A 6,130-nucleotide genomic window follows, 5' to 3' on the forward strand; every position below is an offset into this window, starting at 1 on the left:
CCTTAGCCGCTTGAGCCACAGGCGCCGAGCCCCTATTGTCTTTATAAATTAATTTTAAAAACATATAAATGAACCATGGGGCTTAGAACTATAGATGAATATGTAAAACTTGCAGACTTACACATTTCATAGTAACTTAGTTATATCTATATTAAGTCTGAATTGCTATTAATATTTAGTTAGCACTTAAGTTAATACATTTTAAGTAGAGATAAAATGGATTAAAAAGCCTACAACTCTAGATGCCTAAAATAATAAGATAAAGCATAAGAGTGAGAAATGCTAAATTAAAGGTAAGAACTTAAACAGATTTTCACTCAAGTAATTTTCTAAGCCGTAAATTCCTTGCTATGAGTGCTAACACAAAAAACAGGAACAGTAACAGGCATTTCTTATACGATGCAAATTACAAACTGCTTTATTAAAAGCAAACTTCATACCAGCCTAAGTACTTTCATTTTCCCTTATTAATCCACCATATTAAGCAGACAGTTCAGGACTATAGCATCTGATTTTAAAATGCCAGAATAATGTTTCTACCTCATTCACTGATGTATTAGAAATGTATGTACTATACGTACTATTTGCAAGCAATATAGGGCTCAGGTCTGTAAATTAATATAATCATTTTTTCATTCTAGTTAATCCATGTGAGGAATATAAGCTTTGGAAATAGACTGTAATAGTGTTTCTCTATTCAGAAACCTTATAAATACAGTGACTTGTTTTGAGCTTAAAATTATATTTAAAGAATAAGTACAATTTGGGTCTTAGTCTAATAAATGAGTAAAAAAAAAAAAAAGAACAGAAACAATATGTAAGCTATATAAAACTCAGCATCCCCCTATAAAAAGGATTGAAGAAAAAGAACTTACAATTTTAAAGACTGCTATTACACGTGACTTTGTTCTAAGTCATAACATAAATATGACTCAAGTTTTGCTTCTTACATTTTCTATGGGGTTAGTTGGGTGTAGTAGCTCATAGTTATAATCCCAGCACCTGGGGGGACTGAAGCAAGTAGATTTTGTGAGCTCAGGAGTTCAAGACCACCCTGAGCAAGAGGGAGATCCAGTTCCTCCTAAAAATAGAAAATCATTGTGGTGAGCACCTGTAGCTCCAGCAACTTGGGATGCTGAGGCAGGAGGATCACTTGAGCTCAAGAGTTCGAGGTTGCTGTAGGCCTCAAAAAAAAAAAAAAATTATCAGCTCGGCGCCCATTGCTCAGTGAGTGGGGTGCCAGCCACATAAACCGACCCCAGCCTGGAACTGCTAAACAATGACAACTGCAACCAAAAATAGCCGGGTGTTGTAGTGGGCACCTATAGTCTCAGCTACTCGGGAGGCTGAGGCAAGAGAATGGCTTAAGCCCAAGAGTTTGAGGTTGCTGTGACACTCTATGTCAAACTCTATGTCTACTAAGGATGACATAGTGAGACTCTGTTTCAAAAAAAAAAAAATCTCTATGACGTTAAACTCTGTTTTTCAATTAATATGAGATACAACTCCCAAAGCATTCTAACAGGGAAATAAAGGGATGCCTTTCTATTTCAGCTAATATAAAGTTTTGCTTTTCTAGTGACGGCTACACTTGAAAAATACTTTTTTTTTTTTTTGAGACACTCTCAATATGTTGCCCCTGGTTAGAGTACCTTGGCAGCAGCCTAGTTCACAACAACCTCCAACTCCTGAGTTCAAGCCATCCTCCTGTCTCAGGCTCCTGAGTAGATGGGACTACAGGCACCTGGCACAACACTCACCACAACTCCCAGCTAATTTTTCTAATTTTAGTAGTGATGGGGTCTCACTCTTACTCAGGCTGATCTAGAACTCCTGAGCTCAGGCAATCCTCCCACCTTGGCCCCCCAGAGTGCTAAGTACTACAGGCATATGCAACCCAACCAAACCCCAAAAATATTTATTTTTGAGGCAGAGCTTACTTAATTCTGTCTATCAAATAACAGCCAGTGTATAACTGTATATTACCAAAATCCTGATCCTTTTGATTATCATGATTGTAAGAGGAAACTCTGAAAGTTTTGGGTTTTCCTATAAATGTCAACTTTTTTTTTTTTTTTTTTTTTTTTTTGCAGTAGAGCCTCAAGCTGTCCCCCTGAGTAGAGTGGGGCCAGGGCCTTACCCCTTTGAGCCACAGGCGCCACCCCCAAATGTCAACTTTTATTAAGATAATTCATTTCCCAGAAGACTAGTGCTGCCCTAAAACAGTAATGTCCAAAAGAAATATAATGCAATCTCAGCCATTATAATGTGAGTAATATTAACTTTTCTGATAGTGATTGTTAAAAAAGATTGAAAAAGGCCCAGGGAGGTGGCTTATGCCTATAATCCCAGCACTTTGAGAGGTAAAAGCAGGAGCACCACTTGAAGTCAGAAATTTTGGCCTGCAGTGACCTATGATCATGTCACTGCACTCCAGTCTGGGTGACAAAGACTCTGTCTCTAAAAATTATAAAAAGAAAAAAAAGAAAACAGGGAAAATCAATTTAAGAAATATATTTTATTTGACCCAATTAATCATTTTAACATTTAATGTACATAAAAATTACTGATATTAAAAAATCTTTTTTGTACTAAGTCTTTCAAATCTGGTGTGTATTTTACACTTCTAGCACATCTTAATTCACATTTCAAGTCCTCAACTGCCACATGTGGTTGGCTATTAGCTAGTACTGAACATGCAATTCTAGAGTACTTAAGATTATAAAGTTGGTTGAAGTGGGTGGACTGCCTGAGCTCAGGAGTTTGAGACCAGCCTGAGCAAGAGTGAGACCCACCCCCCCCCAATCTCTAGTAAAAAAAGAAAAAACTGGTCTGCAGTCCCAGAGACCTGGGAGGCTGTGGCAAGAAGATCTCTTGAGCCCAAAAATCTGAAGTTGCTATCAGCTATGATGCCATGACACTCTACCCAGGGTGACAAAGACTGACTCTGTCTCAAAAAAAAAAAAAAAAAAAAAAAATCACACAAAAAAACAGATTATAAAGTAATACTCAAAACAAAACTAACTTTTATCAAGAAATTGAGGGAAACTCACACTGACACTTAAGAAGGTGTTCATAAAATTAGAAAACCCTGGTCACAACACTCATGGACATGGTACAGACAACAATTTATTTTCAGTTTTCAGCTACATGCTTCCTTTTTCTGTCACTAAAAGTGAAACTTCTACACACTCCAATCAAAATAATAAGTACTTATTATGACCTAAGTTTATTTGACATTCTTAGCTATTGCACACAATGTAGAAGTTCAGTTTTTTAATATAACATCCTAATAGTAAAGAAAAATGATTTGCCAAAAGAAAAACTTTGACTTTTTTTCAAATTGGAAGACAGCAAATTACAAAAGCAGAATGTGAACCAATGAAAATATATGAACAAAAGACTTAAGTCTTCTTACATTGTCAGGTTAACACAACAGTAATAACACATCAAGAGTAACTCAAAGGAGCCACTAATGAACACAACTGCAATTAAATACTCAAAGAATAAAAGCCTGTTTTAATTATAATATCTACTTTTTCTAAACATGACTGGTGTATATGTTTAACATTTTGTCCCTCTAGCAATTTTCCAAACTCAATCTTGGAAAACATAAATCTCCAAATTAAAAAAGGGCAATACTTAAAGATAGTCTTTAACAGGATGTAATGGCCTCTGTTTCTTCAAGAACTGAATGTGGAAATAACGTGAGAAAGGGATGTGAGGTTAGGACAGTGATGTAGCCTTTTAGACAGATAAAGAGGTAAAAACAGGAGAATCCATGAATAGTCTTAAGGTTTCAAAATGACTTAACTAAGTTTGTATGCTTAACGATAAAAAGGCTGCACTGATAAACTAATACATTTGTTTCCTTGCTTTTGGGCGAAATTATATCACTTTGGTGTTAACAACATTACCTTTCTCAGGTTAATCAAAAGTTCCCACTGAAACTTAAAAGAAGTTTGACTAATACAGAAAAGATAGAAAAGATTACTTAGGCACTTCATTTGGAATACAAAGTCATTCTAATCACAATGAGGGGGGGCTAGAAATTAAAAAGAAGGAAACTCAACTCAGGTGCTCGTCAAAATTATAAAACAGGTTTAGAATCATTGAACTAGATCTGCTTTATGCCACCGATTACTTGAGAATATTTTGGTGTGAAGGTTATATCTGCCAGTATCTTAAATTCTTCCGTTGTGATTTGAAGAATGGAAATGACAGCTACCCTCATTTTCTCTCATCCTGAAAGCTAAAGACAGAAAAAAGTACAGCTGCTTCTCCGAGAAACAAAGATGCTTTCTACCATACTTCTAAGATGGTGGAAGGTCTCCTCAAGAGGCTTTACCAAGAAGGAAAAATGAAAGAGGGCAAGAAGAAAACCATCGCAGAATTCCCTGGCTGTGTTTCATGCCATTGCTCCTAGTCACATCCCCTGTGCAACCACTCAGGTTCGGCCATCTCCATCCAGGGCATTGTTTCGCCGGGGTCCCTATTTACCACTCAGATCGCTTCCACCATCCCTAAACTAGGGTCTCGGGAAACCCCAGAGCAGAAAGCTGAAAACCTAGGAGAGGACTTTGTTTTTTAGGACCTCTTCCAAATCCCCTCTTACTCACTGATGTAGGAAGGGAGATGTAAACCTGGCCTTTGCTGGGGTGGGTTCCTTAGGGCTCAAAGGCGTCCCCTCGGCCACTGTCGAAGGAAGGTGGCCATTTGAGCCGGTTGTTCCACATCAAAAAGCCCTACCAGAGAGAAGGGCCTCCTCAGGCCCCGGGTTCTGTCGGAGCGTCAGGTGCGGCCCTAGGTTCTCAACCCCTCCAGGCACCGGCGGCAACAGCACACAGGCCCCGGGTTCAGACTAGTCTCCCGCACGACCGACGGGACCAGGCACCCGGGCTGGGGCCGGAGCCGCATCGTGCCCGCCCCCGCCCTACCTGAGGGGGCCCGGGCGGGGTCGCTAAGGGCCACTCCCGGGAGCCCCGCGACGGCGCGGCTCGGCGACGGAGGCGCCTCGTCTCGCCGGGGCAGCGCTCGGCGGCGGATTCACGACCTCAAACTCCATCGGGAGCTTACAGGGACAGCCCCGTTGGCGGCGGCGAAGGCCGCGACGGGGCCTCCTCCTCCTCCCTCCGCCACCTCCTCCTCCTCCTCCTCACCACGGAGGCGGACCTGGAGGGATCCTGACCTAGCTCTCGCGAGAAGATAATGCCCACATCACGCGAGATTATACAAGCCCGGGAGTTGGGGAAGTGGAAGGGAACTGTTGTAGTTCTCACCACCTAAACTGCGCATGAGCTTCCCTTTTGCGGCGAAGTCTATCCCTATCACGTGACCAGGGAATGCTGAAGCACTGTGGGAGGTGCCTGAAACTGACTAGGCAAGCCTAAAGGATTGATGGGAAATTCCCTGCACATTCATCTATTTGCATTTTGAGCCAGCTTCCTGGACACCAACTCTAACCAATGTATGACTCCCATCGTGAAAAGCATGATAATCACTGAGAATCACATTCTACTTAACTCTTCTTTATTGACATGCTGACTAGATTCTTCAATCTCTCCATATAGGTGCCAAGTAAAAAAGAAAGCATTTATTTGGCAGGCACGTCCACATACCTCTATATTAAAGAGAAAACTCTTAACTTTTGAGTAAAAGGCAAAGATAAAAATGTAAGCACAATTTTGTCATCATAACTCAAATATTTGTAGAAAGATTTTTCACAGCAAATGGTAAGGTAGAAATTATTGTTTTAATAGATGAAGAAACATACAATAAATAGGGATAGGGAAAATTAACATTTATGAAAGTCTGTGCTGGGTCCTGTGTTATTTGATAGTTAATATTTTAGGCTTGGCGCCCATAGCTCAGTGGTTAGGGCGCTACCCACATACACAGGGGCTGGCAGGTTCGAACCCACCCCAGGGACTGCTAAACAACAGTGACAACTAGGAAAAAAAAATAGCTGGGTGTTGTGGCGGACGCCTGTAGTCCCAGCTACTTGGGAGGCTCAAGCAAGAGAATCGCTTAAGCCCAAGAGTTCGAGGTTGCTGTGAGCTGTGACAGTACAGCACCCTACCAAGGGCAACATTGTGAGACTCTCAAAAAATAGATATATTTAATTTTAGTG

The 6,130-nt window shown here is 40.6% G+C and overlaps 1 protein-coding gene across 4 annotated transcripts in view; it reads right to left on the reverse strand.

Moving 5' to 3' along the window:
• RC3H2 (ring finger and CCCH-type domains 2) overlaps nucleotides 1-5,174 on the reverse strand; it is a 63,402-nt gene extending 58,228 nt beyond the window's left edge. For 2 of the 4 annotated variants that reach the window (XM_023510551.1, XM_003785282.3), the window contains exon 1: nucleotides 4,938-5,174. The gene's annotated coding sequence lies outside the window, so the exon portion shown is untranslated. The remainder of the gene's footprint in view (nucleotides 1-4,937) is intronic. The other 2 variants (XM_023510550.1, XM_023510548.1) reach the window with 1 other exon arrangement.
• Between the last annotated feature and the right edge of the window lie 956 nt (nucleotides 5,175-6,130).

Source organism: Otolemur garnettii, unplaced genomic scaffold, assembly GCF_000181295.1.
Source record: "Otolemur garnettii isolate 467f Iridium unplaced genomic scaffold, OtoGar3 scaffold00014, whole genome shotgun sequence".
Classification (NCBI taxonomy): Eukaryota; Metazoa; Chordata; class Mammalia; order Primates; family Galagidae; genus Otolemur; species Otolemur garnettii.